General features: G+C 32.4%; 1 protein-coding gene across 3 annotated transcripts in view; it reads left to right on the top strand.

Annotated features, from left to right (window-relative positions):
• The window catches only part of LOC148977115 (uncharacterized), a 44,925-nt gene that overhangs the window by 16,815 nt on the left and 22,110 nt on the right, over window positions 1–6,000 (top strand). Inside the window, exon 1 of one of the 3 annotated variants that reach the window (XR_016145470.1) lies at window positions 1–876. This exon is cut by the window's left edge and continues 1,113 nt beyond it. The exons of the other annotated variants lie outside the window; for them this stretch is intronic. The gene's annotated coding sequence lies outside the window, so the exon portion shown is untranslated. The remainder of the gene's footprint in view (window positions 877–6,000) is intronic. 3 annotated transcript variants of the gene reach the window in all.

Genomic DNA, 6,000 nt, shown 5'->3' with positions numbered 1-6,000 from the left:
CAAAGCTCAAATCATTTCAAATTGGTTTCTTGAACATGACAGTGAGTTGACTGTACTAAAATGGCCGCCACAGTCACCAGATCTCAACCCAATAGAGCATCTTTGGGATGTGGTGGATCGGGAGCTTCGTGCCCTGGATGTGCATCCCACAAGATGCGATCCTATCAATATGGGCCAAAATTTTTAAAGAACGCTTTCAGCACCTTGTCGAATCAATGCCACGTAGAATTAGGGCAGTTCTGAAGGCGAAAGAGGGTCAAACACAGTATTAGTATGGTGTTCCTAATAATCCTTTAGGTGAGTGTATATTTAGTCATTCAACATTTGAGTCTGTTAGCCCATCCCCTTCTACAATGTATTAAAACCTGCGACAGTCGAGTGTCTAAAAATCCACACTAGTGCACATTAGTGAATAAGTACACGAGTTGGGACGCACATAAACAGTACTCAATAAATTCGTATGAAGATGCATATTTTATGCATACTGGCATGTTATTTTACAGCATTCTCACTACATGCAAGTATGTGAGATTAGAGAGCACATCATGCAGCTTGATGCAAAGCACTTTTTGCAGAAGTGTGAGAGGTCTTGTTTTGATAGAGTACGTCCTTCATGGGGACATGTACCCCACACTAGTGTACCATTTACAGTAAGTGGAGAGCGTCAGAACTGATAGCGTAAACCACTGGCTCCAGGGAGCATGATGCATGAGCGCTGCGTGGGGTGCATGACAGAGATGAGTCAGCAGTCTTACCAAGCAAAAAAAAAAAAAAAAAAACAATTATTCTTAAACTTTAATCTAGATCTAGAGCGTAACATTCTCATAGACTGATGATACTCGGAGAGGTTTCAACTATATAGCAGGTTTATTGCAGGTTTGTTTTGCGATTTATTTTTCTGGTAACACTTTACAATAAGGTTCAATAGTTAATGTATTAACTAACATGAACTAGTAATACATTTGTTACAGTACTAATCTTAATTAATCTTTAATTAATCAGTAATTAATCTTTGTTAATGTTAGTTAATAAAAATACAGCTCTTCATGGTTTGTTCACAGTGCATTAACTAATGTTAACAAATGCAACCTTTGATTTGAATAGCATATGTTGAAAATAATGCTAAGATCAATAAATGCTGAACTTGTTCACTCTTAGTTCAAGTTAACTTAGGTAGTTACCTAATGTTAACTAATGAACCTTATTGTAAAGTGTTACCATTTCTCTTTAATAGAAGGTTAAGACCTATCTATATGTGTGTATATGTATAATATATAGTCTAAATCCTATTTTACAAAGAGATAATTGTAAAATCATATTATTTGTAGGATATTTTTGGATGCATTTTGCTTCTGCATGAATTGCTTATAATTTTTAAGACTTTGCAGCACTTAGCATGTGTTTAGCATAATATATTTATTCATTTTTGCATAGTTAATATAATCCATATTTTCTAATTAAATCGGTCAATGATTGAAATTATGCTTTCACTTGATGGGCCACGTCATTTCTGACCGCTGCAATTTACACACGTCATTTATTGACCACCGTTGCCTTTTGGTATTATATAGTGAAGATTGATATTTTATGCAACGCAAATATGAGCATTGATATTAAGTGCACAGCATAAAACATGAATTATTCTGACCTCACCAGCAAGAAAGAATTTGTTAGTCATTCAAATTCCTATTTTGAAAATTAAAATGTTATATGCAAATGTTTTATGATGATACATTTTATTAAAATTGTGCTTTTCTCCAACCCAAAGCTGTAAAAAAAAAAATATATTTTTGGTTTAACTTTAAGAAAGTAACCTGGTTGCCTTCAAATTTTAAGTTCATTGAAATGGAAAAAAGTGAGTTAATACAATGAAGGAGAATGATTTAATCATCCGAAACTCAAAATATTATGTTATCTGAACTAAATAAATTATTTAAGTTGATTTGACTAAAGAAAAAATGTTGTGATTACTAATCATGAAAAGTGTATATATTCCCGGTAACATTTTATAATAAACTAAGATTAGTTAACATGAACTAATAATGAACAGTATTTCCACAGCATAAAATGTTAATTGCAACATTTACAAATACATTATTAAAATCAAAGGTTCATTAGTGAACATTAATTATTGCATTAACTAACATGAACTAACAATCTTTGTTAATGTTCGTTAATAAAAATAGAGCTGTTCATGTTAGTTCACAGTGCATTAACTAATGTTAACAAATACAACTTTTTATTTTAAAAACATATTAGTAAATGTTGAGATTAAGATTAACAAATGCTGTAGAAGTATTGTTCATTAGTTAATTCATTTAAAGCATTTGTTAACTTTGTGAACTAACATGAACAAACAATGCATGACTGTATTTTATAAAATAACATTAACAAAGAAGTTTAGTAAATACTGTAACTAATGCATTGCTCATTGCTAGTTAATGGTAATACATTAACAAATGAGACCTTATTGTAAAGTGTCACCATTTTCTAGTGTTTATGTCTGGACAGAATCTGCTGATGTTTTTGGGTAACGTGACGTGATGACAAGTTTATACGAGTTGTTATGATTTCTGGTAAAGATGACGTTGAGCTGGCAAAATGTCACTTTAATGTCACAGGAAAAGGACTTGTATCAGTTGTTTGAGTAGAATCAGGTGACAAATGACTCTAAAATTGCCTATTTGATCATCCGAGCTTGGTTTCAGTTCGTTTTCCCGTCATACCAAACTAACTGAATTACGAATGGTGAAATGTTTGTGAAATGGTTTAGTCATTTCGTTTTGGTCTTTTTTTAGTAGTAAGATTCAGCACTTTTTTTTTTTTTTGAAGGGTGCAAAGAGTAGGTTTGCTGATGCATGATGTCAGATGCTCATAGGGCGCAGTGTGGTCCCGGGCCGCCGGTTACTCCAGCTTTTAGTCAGCGCTCTCAAGCTTGCAGATTAGAAGTGTGTTAACTCTTTGATTAACTCTCAGTCCATCGTGGGCAAGGCATCTCACACATTTGCCATGATGTTATATAAAATTAGTCTAAAAATAATCATGATTTTACATCACATTGTGACCCGACACAGAATCAAAAGTGTTTATCGAAAAAAAAAAAGTTACAAATATGTGGTGATACTATTCAATAAGGTCTCATTTGTTAACATTAGTTAATGCATGCAGCTATCATGAACTAACAATGAGCAATATATATTTGATTTGATTTCATTTGATTGGGACAATGTATATAATGAACAAACGTGGGAAACATGCATGTAAATATGCCGAATTGTATAAGCTAATTTCCATCCGTGGTCCCAAATCACAAAAAATCACAATATATTACAGAATAAAATTGAATGATCTAGTTCTATATTCACAAACTTAAAAATTCATTCAGTTCACACAAACACTCATTATGTAAGCGTTACAATACAAGACAAATGTATAATAATATACAACATTAATGTGTGCAATTTAGGTTTGCCCATAACAATTGTTTTAATTGGACTTTAAACAAGTTATGTGTAGGGCATTCTCTCAGTGTTTTTAAAGATCTAGTGTATTTACTTATGTTAACAAGAACAACTTTTGATTTTAGTAAATCTGTTAGCACATGTTAAAATTAACATTATAAGTTTAATAAATGGCGTATTGTTTATTGTTAGACTAATGTAGTCAACTGAAACTATAAATGTACTTAAAATCCACTATTTACACTAATATCATGAAAAGGCTCAATATGTGCACAAAAAACCCTTGTAAGTGGCATAAACAGGTTTAAGATATTGACAAACACACATGGAAAGTGTTTTCTCCCCACAGTTGATATGTATTTTTATTTTGCCATCTGATTATGCATGGTTATAACATTTTAATTAGCATTGTTTATTCTCTGCTGTTGGTGACTCTTATCAGAATAGACATGTGACTTAATTTTGGGTTACTTCAAATGATATAATTTTTTAGCTTTTTTTCTTTTAGCCGGTGTGTTTTTGTGTTTGTGTTGATGTAATGAGGAACAGCAGATGAGTCTGTGATATTCAGCCGTCTTCTCTAAGCTCGGGCGGTTCAGAGAAGAGAACTGTGATGGGAATAATGATGACTCACTGTTAGTACAATATTAGTTTGGGCTCAGAAAGCATGCTTAAAATATTGTCTTTTCAAGCTGAAACTATTTTCAAATCATTCTCTCTTCAGATATCTTGATGTGCACAGTTAAAGTAATTTTCTTAAAAATTAAGTGTCACCATTTTGAAACTTTTTTTTTTTTTTTGGACAGAATTATTCCATACATTGAAAGTGAATACCGAATACATATAACACAAAATATGTTTTATGACATGTCTTTGTCCTTTGTGGAGATTAACAGCCCCAGATTCACTATCATTGTATACAAATGTGCAGCTTAGAAATTCTACTAAATGTCTCATTTTGTATCCTATGGAAGATATTAAATTAATTTATGTCCTAATTTAGCTTGGGTTCAGTAATTTGGGGTCAGTAATAAAAAAAGTTATTTAAATAAATCTTGAATACTCAAAAGACTGCATTCATTTTAAAAAAAAAAACTGTAAAATGGCAGTATAGTGTAATATTATTATTATTATTACAACATTGTTATTGTAATATATTTTAAAATGTAATGTATTCCTAAACTTTCAGCATCATTACTCCAGTATTCAGTGTCACATGATCCTTCAGAAATCATTTCTAATATGCTAATTTGCTGCTCAAGAAACATTTCTGATTATTATCAATGCTGAAAACATGTGCTGCTTCATATTTTTTGGAAACTGTGATATATGTGTTTAATCTCATGATTCTTTGATGGATAGCAAGCAAAAAAGAACATCTTTATTAGAAATATACTTTTTTTGTAACATTATTAAAGTCTACTTTTGATTAATTTAATTCCTCTGTGCTGCATAAAAGCATTTATATATATATATATATATATATATATAAATCTTACTGACCCCAAACATTTAAAAGGTAGTGTACATTTTGAGAATGAAAATCATTGTAACCTCCTGTCAACTTAATTCTGCTCAGTTCTCAAAAATAGCAACCGTATAATTGGCTGATCAATCTGACAAATATGAAGCGATTTTTTTACTCAAACAGTGACCGCTATGCACGTGTACGACTACTCGTGTGGTTATCAGTCATTTTCCCCCTTTCTAGTCTTAATCAGTAGACCGTCTGTGTGACTAAACTCAAGAAGGCTATCTATCTACTATGAATATTTTAACTGCCATTTAAAAATCACACACATCCAGTAATTATTTTGGACATACAGAGACTCACACTATTTATTAAATATTTTTTGTTGATTCAGAGTGTCACATGATAATGATATGGTGCCATGAGAGGCCTGACCACTCTCCTTCTTTGATTAATGTAGTCTCCGCCCTCTCCTCCTCCTCCACCAATGAGAACACAGCAGTGTTGACGGAGCTCTAGTGCATAGGAGGTTTTGAAGCTAAAGCTAGAATAATCCACAATTTTTGTGGTTAAATTAACAGCTTTTTTAATTAGGGGGTCTCTACGTTGGGCTTAAGAGCAAACAAACTAATTAATAACTTGATTTTAAGGACATTTTCTCTACTTAATTCCCCTCTTTATCAAATCAACTTGAGTGAAAAAGTTTCAAATACCTTATTTTGAAACTTAATTGCAAATGAAAAGGTTTGTTCCAGTTCCACATCATTTATGTAAAGGTCGAGCAGTGTCAGCCTGCGTTCGTTAATGGCAGTTGTAATACCGTGTTCGGCCAGTTGGTGTCGCCAAACACCGGTTGCTGAAACCTCAGCTCTGTTTTCCTGATGAAGTTGTTTCGTCGCAGGTAGGTTATATATCTCTCCCCATATGACACAGATGAGTCATTAGAGTCATTTTGAAACAAAGGGAACTCTCTTTAATTTCGGAGTTTCATTTACAAACCTGTAACCTTTAATACTTCTAAAAAAATCACGTTTTTGTTAATGAATACACACACGCACCTACACAGCA

Source organism: Pimephales promelas, chromosome 11, assembly GCF_988280905.1.
Source record: "Pimephales promelas chromosome 11, fPimPro1.hap1.1, whole genome shotgun sequence".
In the NCBI taxonomy this organism is placed as follows: domain Eukaryota; kingdom Metazoa; phylum Chordata; class Actinopteri; order Cypriniformes; family Leuciscidae; genus Pimephales; species Pimephales promelas.
The sequence above is the reverse complement of the archived record's forward strand: the minus strand, read 5'-3'. Positions and strand labels throughout refer to the sequence as shown.